The sequence below is a fragment of the Ochlerotatus camptorhynchus genome, unplaced genomic scaffold (genome assembly GCF_037179485.1).
Source record: "Ochlerotatus camptorhynchus isolate MF236.1 unplaced genomic scaffold, CSIRO-AGI_Acam_v1.1 ptg000079l, whole genome shotgun sequence".
In the NCBI taxonomy this organism is placed as follows: domain Eukaryota; kingdom Metazoa; phylum Arthropoda; class Insecta; order Diptera; family Culicidae; genus Ochlerotatus; species Ochlerotatus camptorhynchus.
In genome coordinates, this window is record NW_027040569.1 from 1,046,242 (window position 1) to 1,071,563 (window position 25,322).

Below are 25,322 nucleotides of genomic sequence, written 5' to 3' on the forward strand. Positions count from 1 at the left end.
CCAGCAGGGAGTTGTGGAACGTCGAAGTTGTGGAGTTTTGAGGTGGCATCTGAAAGATGTACCTACTCGAAACGTTCGATTTGTTAGATTCTTTCTTACCATTCTTGTGTGGTGTGTGTGGAAAGTTCACCTGCACCAGCTTATGGACAACCCATCGTGCCAGACGTTGTCGAAGGCCTTTTCCACATTCAAGAGTACTATGGCTGTGTTGTTAGAGAGTGACTTGTTCCGTTGAATGGGGTTCTCCACTCGGACTAGTTGATGGACGGTAGAATCCCCCTTCCGAAAGCCGAATTGCTGTGGCATGATGACGTGGTGTTCTTCAACGTGTTCCATAAGATGATGGAGAATAAGTCGTTCAAATACCAAGCCTTTGGAATTTTCCTTATTAGAGAGTTGTATAGATTTTTTTCTCCTTTAGTTTACTTAAATTTTTGGTTTTTGTTAGTTCCGATTCAACACATTGTAGTTTCATTTTTATACCTGTGCTCTTGACTTTTTTTTACCTATGGGATGAGTATTTAAGGGGGTTAGATTTTGATAAGTTCTTTAGTGGGAATGACACTGATGAAGACTGCACATTGTAGTCGAAATACGTATCTGTCATGGATACCAAAATTAATTAAGTGGAATTAAATGGAAGATAACCTTTTTTGCTGTTTTATTTTTAAATGGTTCATATGTTTTTTACGGAACAAATCATTTCTCAGGTCCAAATATTCATCCTGTGTTTCCGCATCTATTGAGGAAGAAAACGGATTGCGCACTACATCAGCATCTTCTTGTATCAGCTCAGGGAAATAGAGCTCACATTGATAATCCAGTGAGTGAAAATGAGCAAAAATTTATGATTAAAGATCCGAGTTTAGCTCGTACGCTCCTTTGTCAGTCATACTTCAGAGTCTATGGAACATGGCAACATTTCCAATACTAACATTTCGGGGATTGAATGCTTGAAGATCGTCTTGGAAGTGAATTAGATGGGTTTGCTAGCCCTCTGAGATGAACTAGCCATCGGCTAAAAATCTCATTTATAAAGTATTTAAAAAAAAAGTTTACAGGACCCGTCCAGCGAATTTTGATGCATACAATTCGTTGAACAAGCGAGACGCTTATGCCAACCTTCCACACTAAAATTAGCAATGAAATCATTTTTCCCTTGAACTTCCAAGAACATGTTGATTTCATTCTTTAATTCAAAGCACGTTTGCGAACATTGTCTTTGGACAACCAGCGCACAACACTATAGAAAAGAAGAAACACTTGATCTGAATTAATTTGCTTGTAGTTGTTCAGAGCTTAGTTAACAATTTTGATGACAGAATCAAGTACTTTTAACATTTGTTCCGGCAGAGTCTTGCTCTTGGCATATCGAACACCTGCGGCGTATAATCTCTTTCTGAAATCTTGATTTGTTATCAAGTATTGCTAGCAGAGTTCGTAACGGTCAGTTTGGTCAGTGACGTTTGACGAAAACCAAAAATAAATTGTCGCGGTACAAAAATCATCATTTCCATATACCCGTCGTCATTGACAAAGAGAGGCCGCAATAATCCCTTTGAACAAATCCTATCGCATCTTTTACCTTCACTTCTCTTTTTTCTATCATGCATGGACAAAAACGAACGTGCATGTGAGCAGACTAGTTACCACACTATGAGCGCTTCTTCTTTTCCCTTAGTCTTTCAATTCTCCTAAGCGTTGATAGACCAATGGTAAAGACACAAGTCTGATATTCTCAACGTTGGTGGTTCGAATTCGTTTTGTACCCATTTTAAGTTTTTTTGTGTTGCTTCCAACGATCATCTTTTTTTGTCAAACAATACGGAACGGCTGACTAAAACGTGCAGTTTTTAATTCTCTCCGAGTAACCGACAGATCTAAGAGAGAGAGTGGGAGAGAGAACGTACTGAGATAGTTTTTTTTTCACGACGTAAATGAAAGAGAACTGTTTTCATACGGAATTTGTCATGCGCTGTTTGGAGTGCGACGAAGATAGTAATACAATATTTTTCATCACTGACTAGCAAAGTCAGTGATGAAAAATATTGTATTACTATCTTCCAGGCCAGTGACAAGGCCTATACCAACAGCAGCGTTTGACAGTAGGCAGCATGTCCCGGGCTCAAATCATGTATTATGCTGTGCTGGGCCCGCTGTCACCGTATAACATGTTGCCTACGCAGCTACGCACCTACCACTGGGCTGCTATCTTCGTCGCACTCCAAACAGCGCATGACAAGAGAGAGCAACTCTCTCAACGTTGATGCAAGACAGCCCTGATTGCTAGAGCGCCGTCGGTATTAGCTCCACTTACTTTTCCCACTGTAATTCAAAAAATCAAGCTAAACATTGCATTAGGTCCTAAGTAACATTGACAGATTCTCTTCGTCGACTTTCTCTTTGTATTCCTACGGATTTGATCGATATTACATTTTTTTTGCTGTGCACTACACCACCGGAGCCAGCAAAGTTCAACAATCCATCGTTGCTTATGCCTTTGTTGTCGTTTGGAACCAGTTTTGCGAGGTAGGTGACGATTGTGCGTATTTCTCGCGTAAATTTTGAAAAGGGCCTAGCCTGAACAATACGTAAAGAGCAAATTGAAACATTGTACGTCGCGTGAAAGTGGAACTTAATGAAGGCCTAAGTACTTTTTCGTAGTTTTTAGTTTTCGGATTTGAAAGATCGTCGGTTACAGTGGCCTGCTTACTGAGCAGAAAAACGCGGTCCCAGGTCCTTACATATCAAAGAGATTTATAGTAAAATCGCTTGTGTATCGTGTATTTTGCGAAACTCGTTGTTGTCGTTGGTTCCGGGTTTGAATGGATACAAAAATTAGATCAACGGTATTATGTGATATGAGGGGCTCGGTGGCCTTAGAGCACCCGTTTTTGCTTACTGAGCAGAACATCATGAGTCTAATCTCAGGTCCATCCACAATCAAGATTCGTCAATCGTTTTATTTGTTAATATGACTACATGGTAATAACAGCAACTCGGTGATTAAAAAGGTGCTCGTCTGCCTAGTGGCAAACGTTTTTGCTTACTGAGCAGAAGACCGTGGGTTTAGTCCCAAGCTCCTTCGCGTTATATGATCGTTAGGACATTAATTCAGCTTATCGTTTACTAAAACGAACCCTGCTGCAAACCCAACCCTCTTATCCAACATCCCAGTGATTCCTCGTGGAAGTGCAGAGGTGTTTTCGGCTTCCATCAAAGCGAGTGTCATGTCAACACAATCCTTCCCATTCCTTTCTTGACCTGTGTTCGGGCGCGGCCGGCGCTGGTATTGCCTAATTTAAGATCACCAGTTTTTACACATTGAGGATGATTGCTAGTCCCAAGCATCGTCTATTGGTTCTCTGTGTAATTACAGCTGATCTGGAAATAACAGAGTAGCAACCGTGGGCGGTCAATCAAGCTCAAGCAAGCTCAAGCTCTCTTTGTATTCCTACGGTCATGTAAAGACATTTCCAGGTATTTTCAGCACATATATCGATAAAAGAAGCTTTTATCTAGCATCTAATATGACAAATACAACAAGAAATGGTTATGTGCTCAAGTTATTAACGAAAGAGAAAGTCGACGAAGAGAATCGATCAATATTACTTAGGACTTAATGCAATGTTCAGCTTGAAATGTTTTGATTTTAGCCATGATATCGTCACTTTTAGCATATTTGTTTAGACCAAACAAACCAAGTCCCTCGCGGCCCCCTGTCGGCCGCGGACCACCGGTTGGTAAACACTGTTTTAGACGATGCTTGGCGTTCACTAATTTTTCAGAAGTACTTCTTGAAAATTAATAGTTCAGTGCCAACATTTCAAAGGGGCGTAATTGCATTTGTAAACAATGGCTTTAGCCATCGATTTCTCGCGAATAAAAGCTCACTCATGAAAAATAATGACACCATTAGGTAGAGGAATGTTTCCTCTACCAGCTAGCATTGTTATTTTGAAGAGGTAAGATTTCATTCGCGAGAAATTGATGGCTAAAGTCATTGTTTACAAAAGCAATTACGCCCCTTTGAAATGTTGGCACTGAGTTTATGATATGATGGAATCGATAGGTAAAGAAAATTCCGATCGATTGTCGCAAAAATATTGAAAATGTATCATGAATTAGCCGAGTTATAATCGTTCAAAACCTGGCCACTTTTCGTTACATATTCATTTTTCGTACTTGCTACCTCGATATAGAAAACAAACGTAGTGCTACCTCAAACGCGCCATAAGAGACCTTGATGTTGGATTATCGAGCCGTTGATTAACGAGAGCTGGATTAGCGGGGGATTCTGTAGCTGCAACATTATGTATTACAGTCTATGCTACTAAGCACTACAGATTTCCCTCCGTGCGATGGGGTGTGTTTAGCATACCTTTGCTAACATAGCAACATCAGCGACGCCGTAATTCGTTTAATTGTGTGCAGTTAATAGAATACTTGAGAAAGAAGAACGTCAAAAACAGACCTTGGCACAGACATATGCACGGCGGGAGGGTTTCTTTTTTTCATTATTATGTACATTAAAAAAACCGTACTATCCATGTGGCCAGTCCTATGCAGTGCAGTGTGTGAACGTTGCGTTGATCGTCAGTAGACTCGTCGTTGTAAGCTAAAGGTGCAAGAGTCAAAACAGTCGGGTAGTTGAATTTGTGCATCTGGTAAAAAAAGTTGCACTTTAGAGCATAGCTCCACAACTTGACACTGGTTGACCGATCTCCGTGTCTCCTATCCCATCCCGTCCGTTTTGTGTGGTGTTTTTTTTCAGTTTATTTTTCTCGCTCTTGCCCGAGTTTACGGTTCTATGGACTGGTATGTATGATGCCCAATACCCACAGAATGGATGGTGTCTGAATCATCATCAGCAGTTGATTTCGTTGTCGCGTTGTGGAAGTACCTAAGTCGCGTATGGTACGCAAAAGTTCATAATAGTTCACTTCAATTAGCGAGTAGGTGTAGCTTAATTACAAAAGTGAGATATTCCAGTGCCCGTGGAGTGATTTCTCGTGGACAGTGCAGGAAAGTTCAAGCAGCGACAAAAATAAAACGGTTCCAATTGACTGGAGCCATTAAGAGAGGACCATTCTCTTTTTTCACGCTTATATCATATATATAAGCGACGAAGAATATATTAATAGAAAACACACAAGTGCTTTAGTGGCACTTTGTATGTGTAGTGGTTAGTGTTTGTTGTTGTTTTTGCTGGTGGTTCGTCGGACCTAAACCGCAGCAGCCAGCAGCGGACGAACGATTCAGCGCGTACAAGTCAAGCCAGTAGTCCTACTTTCACATCGGTTGTCGTACGGTCGTTTATGCCTTTGCCGTCCCGCGGCTGTTGTCGTTGATTCCTTATACTTTACTTTGAAATTATAGTTTTCCTCTTGTAGCCGAAACGTGTTTATGCTAAAAAGTTATTAAAAAAAAAGTGTGCAGTGAGAAAAGCAGGAAGAGTGGAAGTGTCCAAATGTTTATGATTTTATGCACATGAGAAACCATTTTGTGCAACAAAGTACGGTGCGCCACCGTTCGCTCAAGTGTTGGTACCCAGAGATCGTGGTTTAGTCACCAGAAGGTAGTAGTGGCCCCAAAGAAGATAAAACATAAAAATAAGAGTATAGAGAAGGAAAATCAAAACGATCCAAAGCCAGGCTAACGGGGGCCGCAGAGCACTTTCCATTCTCATGCCACTGGACAGCGGTTTGCAGTAAAGAAAAAGTTGATGTTGACTAATCTCGTATTAGGTGAGTGGAGATTTTCAATTCATGATTTTTCAACGCAGTCAGCGAACGTGTGCGCCCAGTTAAGCGCACTATAAAACAAAACGCTACTTTGGACCCACGGCAATGTTGTCAGATCTAGACAAACGCGCATGTTCCTCTATGCTACTGCTGTTGCATTTGCGTTGCTCGATGATAGCTGTTGTTTTTTTCTTTTGCTTTTTTATTTTATTTTTATTTTTATTTTTAAGAAACCCATGTAATGCTGCATGTTTCTTAGCCTAGGTAGGGTATACGTCCCTAACCTCGGTCTAATATGCAGCCATCGATTACGTTTTTAATCATAACTCATCAATGAATTTACCTGCAAACGATATTCTACTGCTAAATGGTATGCTTAGATATGCTTATCATGTCGTTTGCTATCAGAAACCACGAAAAGTTGAAAAACTTACTTTTTTTAAGACAATAACTCACGAGGGAAATGTATGTAATATGGGTCTATTGTCCCCAAATTGGGTCTATTTATGGATGCAACTTCGTCCTATCTTGTTTGATCCTCAAAAAAACGCTCTTGGTAACGTTTTCTGATGTATTTTTTTTTATCACTATCACTGTTAACTTAATGCTCTTCATTCCTCAAAACATTTCTTAGAGAAAATTTTACGAAAACTACATTAAATCACTCAATTTAAAAATTAAAAATTAAAAATTTCGCTTATCGTCTTTTGACCGCAGAATATCTAAATCAGAACATTGTGATGTTCATTATACAGGTTTGGCAGAAAAAATCTCCCTTCCTGTTCGTTCCTTATCATCCAAATGCAAAACAACATTGTTGACGTTACTCTTATTGCTATATGCTGTCAAATGAATTTCATGGGCCATAGTTAGGAACATAGAAAAGAAATGTGTCCCTAAAGTTGGGTCCATGTTTTACTTGTGAAAACGTTGTTAAACAATTAAAATAAACATAAAATATTCAAACAGCAACTGTAAGTTTTACGTCTAGTGTGTATTATCAGGTAATTCCAATCAATAAATGCCATAATCAGGCCATTTGATGATCGTCAGTCAACCTTCCCATCTTAACCTTATAAGTCATGGCGGCTAAAAACTCCGAACATTGTGATATTCTCAACCAGTTTTATTACTTACGAGAGCTGAAAATGTATTGAAATGTTGTGATATAAATTGATTTGTGTGTGGTACACATTTATCAACCATCAGTGATCAATATTTTCCTTATTTTTTGTGTAATATTCCTTAATTAATTATTTATTTGCGTGATAGGCCGAATGAAAGGACTAGACCCACATTACATACCGTAACCCTATCTTTACCGTTTTCCTCGATATTGAAGAGAGCGCTGCTCGAAATGGCTTTTGTTCGAAAACATCAAAATTAAAAAGCGTAAAGTACAAGCTTTGATTTCTAATATTTGTGCAAAAAAAATGTTTCTCTTCAAATGGTTTGCTTTTTTCCTCATTTTGAAGAGTACGGGTAAATTTGTTATTTACTTTAATTTAAACGTTTAACACTTTCTTCGATTACCTTATTTGGGATTGTATGAAAATTATACTCAACTCTCCAAAACTGTGGTATTCCCTAAGTCGATATCGCCGTTGGCAGCCCGAGCAAAGTCGGTTAACAAAATGAAAGCAAATCGATATCAAAGTTTGCTTGAACTAACGATTATTGTTTATTTGTATTGTTTAACACATTTTAGGTCATTCGTGACTTGTCCGGGGTGAGATTTGTACTCAAGTCTTGCAGCGTGAGAAGCATGGGTGCTAACCATGTACGTCAGGCCCGTATTCAGTTAAATATTATGAATGCAAAATCAGCAATGATTGATTGAATTGAAAACAGAAATAGTTTTCCGTTTGATTCAACAGTGTAATATGTTGCTCTCGTTTTTGCTGTGTTATCGTCAATCCATACAAAACGAGACCAACAGTAGTAATAAAAAAAAATACATCATAACAGAACATTTCGATTGCAATTTGATCTCAAACATTGCGCCACCCTCTCAGATTTCAATGACACTTTGTGACACAATGACACTTCTTTTCAAGTAATGTTGCGTGCTTATTTACTTGTTAACATACTCTAGACTACCAAAAAGCTTAACTTTCTTCAATTGTTTACATAAAAATTGAAAAGACGTACCCAAATTTCGTCAGAGTGTTTATTTCTACTCAAACATTTAATTTCTTCACTGAACAAAATAAAAATATTGGAAAATTTTAATAGATTTTTCTCAAAATCTTTTTTTTTTATAATTGGGTGATTCATACTATTTTTGACGGCACTCACCACCCGAGGGTGAGCCGCCTTCGATCGTATAGGCTGGTGGAAAATCGACTTCAGAATGTATGGATAAACTCACTTTTAATTGAATATAATGGCCCATTTTGTCCGTTACGTTATTTCTGTATAATGCCGATATTACTATAACGAACAAAATGTAGAAATAAGAATACATATTAAATGAAAAATCTCAGATTTTCTCTGATTCTCCAAACAGAAAATCTGGTTTATCCACCACTGGCGGGGCATACAAAATGAACTAGCCAAAGAGCTAAAAATCTCGCTAATAAATATGTAAAGCATTAACATAAAACTGGCCGGGTGACATCTGTCGGTTTCAACGATGGAAAATAGTATTCAATCATGAAATTTTTTTTTTAGAAAGATAGCTAACCCCCTCTATTGTCCAATTTTTTCTGCATGCTTAGCAGGCAATAATGTTGAAAATTATTTTAATCTAGATTTATTAGGCTTGTTTTTTTAATTTTTAAAGATTTTTTTTTAATTTTCATTATGTTTGTTTCAATTAAAAAAAAAATGATTGCTAGAAAGCAAATTCTGACTTCAAAAATATCTGTTCTGTAAAAATATCAATATCCACATCCCTCAGGGCCCCAGGAAAACAACCTGCGATACAGCAGACAGAATGATAAAATGTTGAAAATTATTTTGATCTAGATTCATTGGGCTTGTTTTTTTTTTAATTTTTAAAGGATTTTTTTAAATTTTTATTTTGTTTGTTTCAATTAAAAAAAAAAACGATTGCTAGAAAGCAAATTCTGACTTCAGAAATATCTGTTCTATAAAAATATCAATATCCACATGCCGAGGAAAACAACTGGCTAGCGGAGATCTCGACTATTTGAATTTAATTGATGTGTTTTTGAAACGGATGGATCTGAGGATTTAGTAGTTAGTGTCATCTTGTGTTTTCCCAAGTTGTTAACTGCCCATCGGTGTACCCTCATGTTTGTCTTTTTCATCAGTATGTCGCTTAGTTCGAGATCAAGAGCACATTGCTCTCCAAACCTTGTGTATCCCCTTCGTTACAATTTGTTACCCCTAACCTCGAGATAGTCGCGAGTAATCGGCCCCCGCTAATATTGTAAATATCGGCTCCGCAAAGCTACAGCAAATGAACCTGGAAAAATAAACGCATTTAAGAAAAAAAAAATTCAATACGATGGAATTTTCTTTTTGAAGTTAAGAGCATTTTTTCAATGAAATACTTTTTTTTACTGAAATCCATTACATTTTTTGTATAATTCGATAATTTGTCCAGGCTCATTAACAGTAGCTTTGCGGAGCCGAAATTCAGTTTTTGTTTAACAAAATTACTTAAAACTAAGATTAGTAGAGTGGGGCCAATTACTCGCAGCTTGCTCGAGATTAGGGGTAACAATTGGTAAACAGTATGATGGAGTGCTGTGAACTGAGAACACAAGATTTAGGGCTGCACTATGGTACTGTATGAGTAACCCAACTAACAATTTTCACAATGTAAACGCTTTACTCAGTTCATTTATACAGTCTCAAGCTGTATTCAAACGTTATACGATATGAGGAAACCTTTACTTAACCTCTATACAACCTAATCTGGCGAACTTAGTCAGCTATTTATGGCTGTTGGAACGGTCGCGAGAAGCTCTTATTGCATATCCATTAACGCTTCTATACAGCTGAACTTGAACTTGAAAGGCGCTTATTTAACCTTTCCTTGTTGTCCAATAATCACTACACAGCTTTCTCTTGAAGCCGGGTTAAATACTGTTTACGCTTTTTTTATGAAGGAATTTATTGAGTTTATTTTGCTGTGAAATCAAATTTATCGAAATTAGTTACAAATCATCACGAAATTATTTACCCTGCACCGAAACCTGGAATCAAACTCGAGACGACCTCATTTGCAAACCTTGACACTACCAACTGTGCTACGCCAACACTTTGAACTTATGTAAACAAATCAACATTCCCTTCTACAACAAAATCTCTGAGTAGAGGCTTTATAATAGTGCACATGAATCACTTTTCTCGACTAGTTATAAAAGAGCAGAGTAATAGCTGTAAAACTGCACACGTCTAAAAATAAACCTAGTTGACTGTGAAAATGCTTCCGAAGTTGCTCTAACACAGTTTATAAGCTGAGTACAGGTTGTTTAGTTGTTGAAAAAGCACTTTTGATGTTCATGTTATTCATCAAGAGTTGTTGGTTGTGTAGAAGCCATCAAATGGGTAATATATTCACTTTGTTAGCTTTGTTTTGCAGCTACAAGTGGAAAGTTGATTAGTGTGTGTATAGAAGTGACATTAGCGTTTATTGGCTGATGTTATTCAGTGCGACTGACAAATTGAATAATGGTTGTGAGAAAGTTGAGTAAACGCTCTCCAAAACTATTTTTGCTAAGCTTTTGCTTGTAGCTGTATCTGCAGCTTCTTTTCAGCTACTTTACAGCACAACGCTGGAAAAGTTGGCTTACAAAACTGAAAATGTTATGAAGTAATGAAATTGGGTTGTTAGCGGAATGCTTTAATAAAACAGCAAAAAAGGTTATCTTCCATTTAATTCCACTTAATTAATTTTGGTATCCATGACAGATACGTATTTCGACTACAATGTGCAGTCTTCATCAGTGTCATTCCCACTAAAGAACTTATCAAAATCTAACCCCCTTAAGTACTCATCCCCTAGGTATAAAAGTCAAGATCACAGGTATATAAATGAAACTACAATGTGTTGAATCGGAACCTACCTAACTAATTAAAACCAAAGATTTAAGTAAGCTAAAGGAGAAAAATCTATTCAACTCTCTAATAAGGAAAATCCCAAAGGCTTGGTAGCCATCATAATGAAGTAATGAAATTGGGTTGTTAGCGGAATGCTTTAATAAAACAGCAAAAAAGGTTATCTTCCATTTAATTCCACTTAATTAATTTTGGTATCCATGACAGATACGTATTTCGACTACAATGTGCAGTCTTCATCAGTGTCATTCCCACTAAAGAACTTATCAAAATCTAACCCCCTTAAGTACTCATCCCCTAGGTATAAAAGTCAAGATCACAGGTATATAAATGAAACTACAATGTGTTGAATCGGAACCTACCTAACTAATTAAAACCAAAGATTTAAGTAAGCTAAAGGAGAAAAATCTATTCAACTCTCTAATAAGGAAAATCCCAAAGGCTTGGTAGCCATCATAATGAAGTAATGAAATTGGGTTGTTAGCGGAATGCTTTAATAAAACAGCAAAAAAGGTTATCTTCCATTTAATTCCACTTAATTAATTTTGGTATCCATGACAGATACGTATTTCGACTACAATGTGCAGTCTTCATCAGTGTCATTCCCACTAAAGAACTTATCAAAATCTAACCCCCTTAAGTACTCATCCCCTAGGTATAAAAGTCAAGATCACAGGTATATAGGGTATACGTCCCTAACCTCGGTCTAATATGCAGCCATCGATTACGTTTTTAATCATAACTCATCAATGAATTTACCTGCAAACGATATTCTACTGCTAAATGGTATGCTTAGATATGCTTATCATGTCGTTTGCTATCAGAAACCACGAAAAGTTGAAAAACTTACTTTTTTTAAGACAATAACTCACGAGGGAAATGTATGTAATATGGGTCTATTGTCCCCAAATTGGGTCTATTTATGGATGCAACTTCGTCCTATCTTGTTTGATCCTCAAAAAAACGCTCTTGGTAACGTTTTCTGATGTATTTTTTTTTATCACTATCACTGTTAACTTAATGCTCTTCATTCCTCAAAACATTTCTTAGAGAAAATTTTACGAAAACTACATTAAATCACTCAATTTAAAAATTAAAAATTAAAAATTTCGCTTATCGTCTTTTGACCGCAGAATATCTAAATCAGAACATTGTGATGTTCATTATACAGGTTTGGCAGAAAAAATCTCCCTTCCTGTTCGTTCCTTATCATCCAAATGCAAAACAACATTGTTGACGTTACTCTTATTGCTATATGCTGTCAAATGAATTTCATGGGCCATAGTTAGGAACATAGAAAAGAAATGTGTCCCTAAAGTTGGGTCCATGTTTTACTTGTGAAAACGTTGTTAAACAATTAAAATAAACATAAAATATTCAAACAGCAACTGTAAGTTTTACGTCTAGTGTGTATTATCAGGTAATTCCAATCAATAAATGCCATAATCAGGCCATTTGATGATCGTCAGTCAACCTTCCCATCTTAACCTTATAAGTCATGGCGGCTAAAAACTCCGAACATTGTGATATTCTCAACCAGTTTTATTACTTACGAGAGCTGAAAATGTATTGAAATGTTGTGATATAAATTGATTTGTGTGTGGTACACATTTATCAACCATCAGTGATCAATATTTTCCTTATTTTTTGTGTAATATTCCTTAATTAATTGTTTATTTGCGTGATAGGCCGAATGAAAGGACTAGACCCACATTACATACCGTAACCTTAAATGAAACTACAATGTGTTGAATCGGAACCTACCTAACTAATTAAAACCAAAGATTTAAGTAAGCTAAAGGAGAAAAATCTATTCAACTCTCTAATAAGGAAAATCCCAAAGGCTTGGTAGCCATCATAATGAAGTAATGAAATTGGGTTGTTAGCGGAATGCTTTAATAAAACAGCAAAAAAGGTTATCTTCCACTTAATTCCACTTAATTAATTTTGGTATCCATGACAGATACGTATTTCGACTACAATGTGCAGTCTTCATCAGTGTCATTCCCACTAAAGAACTTATCAAAATCTAACCCCCTTAAGTACTCATCCCCTAGGTATAAAAGTCAAGATCACAGGTATATAAATGAAACTACAATGTGTTGAATCGGAACCTACCTAACTAATTAAAACCAAAGATTTAAGTAAGCTAAATCTATTCAACTCTCTAATAAGGAAAATCCCAAAGGCTTGGTAGCCATCATAATGAAGTAATGAAATTGGGTTGTTAGCGGAATGCTTTAATAAAACAGCAAAAAAGGTTATCTTCCATTTAATTCCACTTAATTAATTTTGGTATCCATGACAGATACGTATTTCGACTACAATGTGCAGTCTTCATCAGTGTCATTCCCACTAAAGAACTTATCAAAATCTAACCCCCTTAAGTACTCATCCCCTAGGTATAAAAGTCAAGATCACAGGTATATAAATGAAACTACAATGTGTTGAATCGGAACCTACCTAACTAATTAAAACCAAAGATTTAAGTAAGCTAAAGGAGAAAAATGTATTCAACTCTCTAATAAGGAAAATCCCAAAGGCTTGGTAGCCATCATAATGAAGTAATGAAATTGGGTTGTTAGCGGAATGCTTTAATAAAACAGCAAAAAAGGTTATCTTCCATTTAATTCCACTTAATTAATTTTGGTATCCATGACAGATACGTATTTCGACTACAATGTGCAGTCTTCATCAGTGTCATTCCCACTAAAGAACTTATCAAAATCTAACCCCCTTAAGTACTCATCCCCTAGGTATAAAAGTCAAGATCACAGGTATATAAATGAAACTACAATGTGTTGAATCGGAACCTACCTAACTAATTAAAACCAAAGATTTAAGTAAGCTAAAGGAGAAAAATCTATTCAACTCTCTAATAAGGAAAAGTAATGTGTGGTTTTAATTAGTTAGGTAGGTTCCGATTCAACACATTGTAGTTTCATTTATATACCTGTGATCTTGACTTTTATACCTAGGGGATGAGTACTTAAGGGGGTTAGATTTTGATAAGTTCTTTAGTGGGAATGACACTGATGAAGACTGCACATTGTAGTCGAAATACGTATCTGTCATGGATACCAAAATTAATTAAGTGGAATTAAATGGAAGATAACCTTTTTTGCTGTTTTATTAAAGCATTCCGCTAACAACCCAATTTCATTACTTCATTATGATGGCTACCAAGCCTTTGGGATTTTCCTTATTAGAGAGTTGAATAGATTTTTCTCCTTTAGCTTACTTAAATCTTTGGTTTTAATTAGTTAGGTAGGTTCCGATTCAACACATTGTAGTTTCATTTATATACCTGTGATCTTGACTTTTATACCTAGGGGATGAGTACTTAAGGGGGTTAGATTTTGATAAGTTCTTTAGTGGGAATGACACTGATGAAGACTGCACATTGTAGTCGAAATACGTATCTGTCATGGATACCAAAATTAATTAAGTGGAATTAAATGGAAGATAACCTTTTTTGCTGTTTTATGAAAATGTTAGTTGGGAAGTGATTAGGACCTCGAACTAAGCGGACGGAAGAAAATGTACCGAAACACAAAAGACGGACTATGGTGGAACACCGAAGGGGGGCTGACGTTTCAACTTGGAGGAACACAAGAAGACAAGATACTACTAAATCCTCAAATCGAAATACATAAATTAAATTCATATACTCGAGATCCCGGCTCGCCAAGAAACTCTAACGGGTATCTCGAGTTGTTTTCCTCGGGCCCTGAGGGATGTGGACATCTCAGATCTGGCAATACGGTGTAACCAAACATGCGCAATATCATGATTCACTGCCACAAGCACATAAAGTGCTGCCTGAGATCCCAATTCGATAGAAATGCGAGTCTAACGAACAGGGATTGGACATAAGCCTTGACATAAGGCGTATAAAGTCGCGGCCCACGCTCAACCCTTTGAACCACGGGTTGTTCGACACCTGTGGAAGAATATAATGTAACCATCTTCTCAAATCACTATCTGTCCATTTTTGTTGCCAACTGATGAGGACTTGCTGACGAGCAATGGAGAAAAATTCGTTGAAGGCGATTTGTCGCTCAAAAATACCGCTTTCCATAACGCCCACCTTAGCCAGCGAGTCTGCTTTCTCATTACCCGGAATTGAACAATGAGATGGGATCCAAACTGAGATGATAGTATAGGCAATTTAGCGGGTGATAGTATAGGCAATTTAGCGGGAATACAATATTCCGTTTCTGTTAATTTTAGGGAGTTGGCGTGCTCGTACAAGTTGTTTATAATTTTAAAAAATCGCGTAGATGAAAAATAACTACCTAACTCGTTTTTTCATTGTTTCAAGATCATCCTTGGTGGACAAAGCCGAGTTTTGTCACTATCAACAAGGCATACAAAGTAAAAAAGGGCTAAGATGTGTTCTTTTGATTACAAAAACTATTTTTTCCTTGTTTCAAGATCATCCTCGGTCCAGGCAACCCGAGGACTTATTACTATTAACAAGGCATAAAAAGTAACATGGACTGTGTTCCTTTGATTACGGAAAAATCCTATTCTCCTAGTTTGAAGTAGTCAGGACTAGGAATCGGTGGTAGATCTTACATCCCGTTACGTACCACGAAAAGTGATCTACCCACGTTATATGTCGTTACATTCCTCTGAAAAGTTGTACAAACAATTATTTTAAGCAACTTTGCTGTATACACCGTATATCCAACTACATGCTAGAGCAATTTTTCTGAAAAATTAGGGTGCAACTTTTTTGTTTCAAATTAAAAAAAAGTAATCTTCAGAAGAGTTGTAGGGCGCACATTTTTGCTCGTGGAAGTATGTTGGTGTAATTTAACATTCAAAATTTACGGGTAATTTTAACCCAAAAAACTTGCAATCATCAAGTGTTGATATCGCAAGCAGTTGGATAGATAATTGTATGATCAGGGGGGTCTCAAGAAATTCATTTTATTACCTGGAAACTCAGGGAATCTTAGGAAATTTTCATTAAATTCAGGGAAATATTTCTCAATCCTTATTCATACCAGCGTTTCAAACTACAGTCAACTTTTCATTTCTCGATGTTGAAGGGACCATCGAGATAAGGAGAGATTGATATTCAGAACAGTAATTTTTTAGCCTACTTGTAAGATTCTAGAAGCACTTCGGGTTTATAAATTGTATTTGTTTATCCCGTATCCAAAGCAATGGATCACTTACTTCAAACGGATAAAAAACTACACCGTATGAAAAAATCATATTAATTTCTGCGATATAGCGCACATGCTATTAACGCTAGATTTGGCGTAATTTTATACAATAGGGGAAATGACGGCTTCGGCATGACAGACTATTTTCGGCAACCCAAATTGAAACACTATTTTCACTGGATTTTCTTACGAAAACACTTCGCTGAATGCATGCAAACGATTCTTTATGCTTTCAGCTTCAATTTGACTATATTTTTACCACTGAGAAAAAGCAATCTAGCAGGGTTTTCTTGAAATGAAACACACGCACTACAAATTGTAGCTGATTTCGAGTTGCCGATAATAGAACAGCAGATTTACATGCAGTTCAAATGGAACGGTTGCCGAAGAAAAACTGGTTGCCGACAATACTCGCTCTCACTAGAGAAGATTGGAGCTTTGTAAAAGCGGTTCAAAACAGTTTTTGACATTTCTTTCGACTGAAATTGTTAGAGCAGCTGGCAGCAAAAGATTGTAAACAAACCAATACTGCATATGTGTGCGTTCCATAGAGAAAAAGGCTATAGAAAGAAGGTCGCTGCTTAGGTTGCCGAGAATACGTAAATTCCCCTATATCATGTAAATTTATGCACAATATTGCGTTAATCCGCAATATTGTATAGGGTAAACGCTCATATAGTTGTGGTACGTTAGAAGCGTTAGGTTCCTATATACAACTATATGGTAATTCGTTGTATGTACCGTATTTTTATTAGGATTTGAATATTAATCATTTTCAAGTAAATTTGTATTTCAAATTAAAATGCATGAATATTTTAAAATGATGTTTCAGAAAAGCTAGGCCGCTTTAATTCAATAGAATATCTCATGATGTAAGGGTGGTTTATAACGTTACTCAGAATTTATACATCCAAGGACATAAATAACTGGAGATACTGAAGATACATTTTTATTTTTATTTTTCAAAGAGTACAAACTATACCCTCTTAGATCAGTTGGTAAAGGCTACAAAGCAATTCCATGCTGGAGGCGGCAGGGTTTGATTCCCGTCCGGTCTATTAATTTTTCGGGTTGGAAAACTTCTCGACTTCCTTAGGCATATGATGTTAAAGGCAATTTATATGTGGCAGTGCAGGCAGTTGAGAACAGGCAAAAAGCCAATATGCTCTAAGCAATAAGAAAATATCTTGAAATGCCATATAGGTTTTTTGATCAAATTTCCGTCCTACTAAGCACAACCCACGCTTTACCTTTACCCGTACCGTTAAATTTGATAAAGAGTCACAAATTGTGGAGATATTGTTTAAAATCTAACACTGCTTCTTGATTCTAAATTCGTTCTACGATTTTCAATTGCGTCCTAATGCAATGAAACGCCATTAGATTTTCTTCGTTCTACGGATAAACGTAGAAAAGGGGCATTCGCTAGGAGCGCTTCTTTTGTTTTGAGAACAATGAGCGTAAATATTCATACAATGCGCTCAAGTAGGATTTATGTTGTAGCTAATGAACTAACGCATCAGAACAAACTTATTATTGATTTGTGCATGGTGAAATCATTGATATTATTGATCTTTTCTAATCGATAGAACGGAAATAGGCGATTACGACGAAGTAGTGCTCTACCCTAGTTTTTATTTTAATTGTCGTCAATCAGTGTAGACCGTTTTACAATTGTAGTAATACAAATTGCAGGGTGTCCATCCAGTCGGGAATTCGGATTTACCGGGAAAAAACCGGGAAAAATGCGGGAAAACCCAAATTGCACTGGGGAAGATCATAAATACTCATCCCAAGTAGAAAATTTAGTTTTATCATAGTCTTGTAGGCCATAATTTGGTCTTGAAGAATTCTTTAAGGCTTTATAAAACTTGCATTACTTGAAATCAATGATTTTTATATAACATTCATCTACACATCTCTTTACAACATTCATATTATGTCTTTCACTATGGTAAAGTATCAAAAAATCTTCAAAATTATTGCACATTTTGCTCTCACTCGCAATCTACTCGTGCAAGGGGCAAACAGTGATTTTGCCATTATTCCTACCACGATAGCTTATAGAGTTATTATTTAAAAAAATATTTTGGTGTAGCTATAATAAAAAAAAAGTATAAAGATCTGAACTCCAGGCATTTTGGAAAACCTACCAAACCAAATGATATTATGGGGCTTCACGAAGGTTTAACCATTATTTTATTAAGTCTTCTTCTTCTTCTTGTTCGCATTTCAAGCTTATTGCTCAGCGCATATTAGCTTATTGCGTGCTCTCAACTTGTGTTCTAAATGCACTTCCACAGTTATTAATTGAGAGCTTTCGATGCCAATACCAATGCATGAATTTTGTATATTGTGTGGCAAGCACAATGATACTCTATGCCCAGGGAAGTCGAGAAAATTTCCAACCCGAAAGATTCCCTCGACTGGACCGGGAATCGAACCCACCGCCTCCGGCTTGGTAATACCGTGCCTTTACTGACTAGGCTATGAGGCCCCTATTTTATTAAGTAGAATCTTTGTATACCTTGTTGAGTCTCCAGAACTTCAAGATCATATATGCGGTATGATTTGGATAATCCAAAAATGTTATTTTTAAGAACAATTAATAATTTTGAATGAGATTATGAGTCTCCGTGAAGTACAAAATGCTCAAAAATTCTGAGTGGACATCGAACAAGATTTTGATTAACCTGTAAAAAATCGTCATGACAATTTGAAGATTCATAAATATTTTGGTAACACATCTTTGTATTCCACAAAATATTATGTGACTTATAGAACTTTAAGATTTAAACTCCAGGAAGATTTGAAGAACTTTCAATACTGCGTTTCTCTTGTTTAGGCCTCTTGTATTGCTATATGCTTTTTCTGACATACCAAAACAAGATTTAGGCTCATTTTGTGCAGTGATACTCTTCGATTTTATACGAATATATGATTCCATGAGATTTTGGAGATCTGTATCTTCAACATTCAAATAACACGAAGACTTCTTCCTTTTGCGGAAATGCCTGTGTCATCAGCGAACAATCGACGGAAAACAAAATCAAGGAAAAAAAGTATTGAAAGCAAAACTAACAGGTTTTATATGTCATACACAAACTCTACCTCCTCTTCTTGTATCTTACATGTAAAAAAATCTTATTATAATATCTCATAGTTTCATAATTTCGAAAAGTAGCACTGTAAGTAACTGTAAGTTTGCAAGTTTGCATAGAACTGTCTGATGTAGGCTGATCAGTAGCGTCTCGTAAAACGGTTTAATCAGTAGAGGAAACGCTCCTATGTTAGCGATGTACTGGCATAATTTTGACAAAAAATCAAGTTGGAATAAAAAAAAAGAACCCTAATTTAATGCCAAAAAATGGCTGGTAAATGGTAAAATAAAGAGCTATTCAAATGGTGTCGCTACGAAAGTTGCATGAAATTACATTTTCTACAAATATGCTGCAGAATACCGGATAAGAATACACATATATTACAAATATTTAAAGATATAGTGATTTTCCGGCTGTATTGCTCAAAATTGCCTGTACTCACTCGACCAGATGATATCTTCACACATCTAGTAAATAGGTTTTCGAATATATAGAGGGAATTCAGGCCAAAATCTTAAAATTAACAAAATCCGAGCGATATGAAAGGACCTTGGATACATAGGATAACTTGGATACCTTCCAATAATCTGATTATTTACTTTAGTTAGTTATAATCAAATTCTTCATTCAAATACCTTCAAAAAGGTGGGTTATGAATACACATAATTTGTTTGATTGCGAAGTAATCTCTATTCAAAGATATAATGTAGTGATTTTCCGGCTAAAAAGCTTTAAATTTCCTAGTCCTTCATCTAGCTTTATCTCATAAATCATATGTTCAAATCATTTTCTTTTCGGAACACTTCTAGTAGATCGATTTTCCAATATGTGCACAGTGGGACGAAATCAAAAAAAAAGTGAGAGCCACCCTAATGTAAATACTTGTAAAAATGGTAATGAAAACAGCAAAACGTAACAAAACTTTGAGGTACTTTATAAGAAAATTCATTAGGCATCCCGTTGGATCCCCCTATGAATTGTATATGAAACAATAGAGTATAAGTTGCTGAACAAGATAACGTTGAGATTAGCTGCTAATACCTGCTAACCTGCAAGATATACCCACCAAAAGATAGTGCTTAAACATATAAAAAACGGACGGTAATCCGTTATATAATGATGCAGCAATTTGTTTTATTAAGCAAAAATATTTATTTTCAATGCACTTACAACTTTGTAGAACATTGAAAAAATTAGAAAATTCAAACAAAAAAGTTATGGTAAAAACGGTTTTTAAGGGGGTACTATCGTTTGTACTCCATTTTGACCTTATAACTTCGTCCAGTTGAGCGATAGAAAATTATCGTACTGTACAAAGTTTCTTAAAATGATGTAATCTACAATGTTTCCATAGATGTTCATCAATTTTAACTAGACATAAAAAAGTTTTTTTTTATCTTAGTGTATACCCACCTTGAGCAAAAAATTTCACCACTCAAATAATGTACTTAAAAATTGAACAAACATTTTAGAAGACATCAAAGGGCTACACCCAATAGTTTCGTCGCAAATGGCCATACCCCACTTTTTTTTTATTTCGTCCCTCTGTGATGTGAAGCGAATTTCAGGTCCAAAATATCTAAGCTCTATTCTGTAGTTTGAATAACGCAAATCATTTTTTTTATTAATTCTTTTTGATTCTACATTAAAAAAAAAAACTTTGAAATGGTGCGACAAGAACCCGAGAAAATAAGGTCTTATTTATGCTAAGATAAAAAAAACCAGGGATTGCTTCATTTTCTTGAAATTGTTGGTAGAAGGTCGTCTCAAAACTAGTCGGTAATATGATTAATTAAATTGAAGTCGTATTATCGTTTACCATTTATGGCATTATACATTGTATCTCACATGATCCTTCAAACATAGTGCCGCTCTGCTAAACCAATGTTGTAAAAAACTAATCATCAGACAGTCTTTAATTTGAAAAGTAGCTTCATTTGGGTATAAAGTCCTATATATGACTTGTTTACGGAAATATTTCAAACCAGTTGCTGTTTACTCACGATACAAAAAAAACTATGATTTAAAATTGAACAACGTTTCATGTGGCACCCTTCTTTTAACTACTAAGCTGATCCTAACCATTCGCTCCCAAGACTTGTGCGACTTTGGCACATTTGATGAATTGATTTCGTAAAAAATGGGTGTTCCACTCGCTGCCTATCTATCTCTGATTCGATTACGCAAAACCGTTTATAAACACCGACGATCGGGGGGCCACAACAGGCAGACGTTAAGCCCTGACTGGGTGCGCAAGGCAACATTATTGAACGTCGATTCTGCGCAGGTAATCTTGCTTTATAAGGCCCAAGAGTCACTCTCTTTCTCAATGAAACTATATACCGTCGTGCTACGGCGAGGTCTCTGCGCACTGTCATACTCTGCGAGGTCTGTACACTGTGCAGCCAGTTGTGAACGTTCAAAAGATCACGACGATGTCATTCATTGCAACAAGCGCGCGCGCCTGCACATACTCAGTTATGATGGCCATCATCACCTTCCAATGGTAGAGTTGATGAGCAGCAAAAAACGTATGAAAAGAGATCCTCACTTACATTAAAGTACATACTGGCAGCTTCGGATAATGCTTCTGCAGAGCAGCAGATTGCCTTCTAGAGCCTTGATCCTATTTGACGAATTTGGCGAATCCAATGCCTACGATCACACGTTGTTCAATACTACTACAACTATTAAGGTAGATACCTCTACTTGTGCCGTATCTCAATTACCGTGTATGGGTATAATGGATGTAAATGAGCAGCTTAAACAGCTGAGCAAAAGCTATGAATTCTCACTGCTGTGCTAGTTCTTTTGCGATAAATACTAGTCATCAGTCGTTGGTTGCAGCTGCGGTGTGGCATCGTCAAACTTCAAATCATATTGGATGGTGACCTTCACTGTACAAAAGGAAGGCGTATCATTGGTATTAGGGTTTTTATTGTTAGAAAAGTTTTAAATCAGTAGAAATATTCGCCTTACAAATGCTAGATAGGGAAATGGATATAATGTCGGCCTAAATTCCCCTAATTTGGGCCCATACATAAATTCAGCAATCGACTAAATTTACAATAGCGACCAAAAATATCCATTAGTACGGTCCCAATCTAGATAAAATTGAAAAATAGCAGATTTTTAGCGATGGGCCCAATCTTAGATCCATAGGCCAACATTAGAACCATTTCCCCTATTGATTGTGTAACCCAACGCATGTACATTTTGAGCACTTCTAGTGTTATTGTTAATTGAGAGCTTTCTTTTTTTTTATTGGGTATCAAGCTGGAGCTGCGTGACAGCTTAGTTTTCAAAACTTGACCCATTTGAATAAATTTTGCATCTATCTTTGACAATACAGCAGAAGGACTAGCCTATGTTGGCCGCTTGAACACTGGTTTCCGTGTGTACTGTTTCAAGATAATTATAGAAAAAAATGCTGTGACGTGTGCACGTAGATACATCCGCGTAGTAAACCGATTGAATAAGTAAATCCGTTTCGAACGAAATATCTAAATTATGTAAGTTACGAAAACCGCGCGAATTCCAAAAGCCGTGCGAGACAACCGAAGCGAGAAAAAAAGGCTTATTATCATTTAAAGAGTGCCACCAAAATAAATGTGATAGCCTATGTTGGCAAGTTGATTAATTTTGGTTTCCTCCCTAGATATTCTACTTATTTACTACTGAGCTTTTTATCAAATTAGTTAATTTAAAGAACGTATCAATCATTTCAAGGTTTCGCGACCGCACCGAACAAATTCTATACTACATAAGCTCAAAAGTGTTTGACAAGCTCTACCGAATTGCATATCACTTCTGCGTAAGCTCCGTAGACGTAGGCGCGTTGAATCCGAAGTCGGCAAAGCATTTTAGTCACTTGAAGGTGTCACCTGGGTCGATCAAAGATATAATAAATATAGATCAAAGTCAAAATTACTTGAAACACGTTAAATTTTAGATTACATAGCAGTTTAGGTACTTAATAAAGCATGAGTTATGATTGATTAGGTAAATTAGAGATTTAAATTATTTATTAAATTAGACTAATGAGATATCATACTCATCAAATGAACTTAAATAAGAAAATTTAGACAGCCTAATAACAATAAGTAGATTAACGAAAGAGTTAGGATGCGGGGGGTCCGCTTAGGGAGGCAACTAGCCTTTAAAGCAACTGGCAAATAGCCTTTTCATATATTGTCTACTGTTTATTTTGATGGTTGCTTTAAAATATCAATTTGGTATATATGTGAAAGGATGAATCAGTGGGAGATGAATTTTCGGTTTCTTTACATTTTGCATCACAAATCTAGTACTATGTGTCATTTCCTCAAAACCCCCCAATAACCGACCTATTCAATTCCTTCCTTTTCCCATGACGTTCAAGTGGTCCGCATAGACTATTCAGCCATTACCCTTTCTTTATCCTCGGCTTCGGATTGACTTGCGCTCCCATTGCCCCACCAAACGCTGCAAAATGAAAATGAAAATGAAATGTCATTAGACTTTCTGAAGTTTCTTATTTAAGTTCATTTGATGATTATGATATCTCATTAGTCCAATTTAATAAATTATTAAAAGCTCTAATTCACCTAATCAATCATAATGCTTTATTAAGTACCTGCACTTGTGCTTGTAATTTAAAATAAAACGTGTTTCAAGTACTTTTGATTTTGGCCTATACCTATTTATTATATCTTAGTTCGACCCAGGTAACACCTTCATGTGACTAAAATGCTTCATTTTGAAGTTAGTTTCCTAGCTGATTTTTAAATTATATAGGGTATATGCTCCAACTATGCTCACACGCTTCCACTATGTCGCACCACAAAAATACGTATGGGTATGTCACAATAGAAGCACGCCACAGTGGAAATCCCGAGCCATAGTTCAAACACTTATCCCAAATCAAAATGAAGCACATATAAGATTAGTTACAATACAATGTACAAAAATGATGTTTAACATTGTTTTCTGAGTAATAATTCAATTAAAACAACAATGAAAGCTTGTCACGCAAATAGAAGGAGCACTGTTGGGCACTTTCTGAAATATTTCAACAGTATAATTCCCTTGCAAACCTAAATAAATCTATCTGTGTAAAAATAAATAAAATAAGAGTGATTTGCGGCAAAACCCGCCAGTACCACACTTAACGTCAGTGCCTATACGTAAACGTACTACGACGCGGCTCTCAATCAAAGGAGTAACAAGTGTGATACTATCACTGCTAGACTAGATCTTTGGTTCTCTCATGCAGTGGTTTATCAGAGAGGGGAAGCTTAGTAATCCCCATTGCCTGCCCATGGCGCCATTCTATAGCGGCATGAACCTGCAACGCCGGCCCAAAACCTACCGTCTCGAACACTCCACTATAAAGCATGAAATTAAGCCCGCCCACCAACAGCAAGGTGCAAAAACTAGCCAAGGGGAGGGAGTTGCTAATTGAGAGCTTTCTAAGCCAACCATACAACCATACATGATGTGGCAAGAATAATTATAACCCATGCCCAAGGAAGTTGAGAAATTTTCCAATCCAAAAAGTTTCCCACCGGATCGAGAATCACACTCGTCAGCTTCAACTTTATTTTAATTAGGAGCAATATTAGTCTCTAAGAGAACAGTGAAGCCGTTTTTTTCATCTTTTTTGGCGTTTAAAACGTTGGATATCTTCTAAGAAATTGCATAAAATGTTACTGAGTATCTTTTGAATCCAGAACTTTTATTAAGCTAAATTCTAACATTCTGTGCTTTTGAAATAACGGGTTCATGTATTGGAAAAAGTTGTAGAACTAATAATTATAAGAAATTTTACTGAGGCCCTCCATTTTCTTCATCTTAACCCTAAAGATATATAAATGGTCTTCTTCTGGGACTGTCTGGTTTTTTGAGTTATTTAGTATTTTATTCATATTTGATCAATCCAATATTTTCTAGAGAGTTTTAGATAACATCATGTGTATATTTACTTCATTTGCATATGATTTTATATATTGTATTTCATAACCAAATTATAATTTAAATGTTTCTTTTAAAAAAGGAATTGGCTGTGGGATAAGAAAGATATGACTATAGGAGGTGGATTTTTTTAAATACAGTGTTTTTCTCACATACAATTATGCAAAGCTTAATGCAAACTGGAGAAGGTTGAATCTGGTCTATTAGTCATTTGGCTTAGAAAATAAAAAATGATACCATATATGTTTTCCTAAGGGGAGGTTCATTTGGATTTGGCCGAAAATCGTGCAAACTTTGCGAATTTTTTTGGG

The 25,322-nt window shown here is 36.3% G+C and overlaps 1 protein-coding gene across 1 annotated transcript in view; it reads left to right on the forward strand.

Annotated features, from left to right (window-relative positions):
• The first annotated feature begins 5,468 nt into the window (after window positions 1-5,468).
• MICAL-like overlaps window positions 5,469-25,322 on the forward strand; it is a 70,159-nt gene continuing 50,305 nt past the window's right edge. The window contains exon 1 of the mRNA XM_065217761.1: window positions 5,469-5,747. The gene's annotated coding sequence lies outside the window, so the exon portion shown is untranslated. The remainder of the gene's footprint in view (window positions 5,748-25,322) is intronic.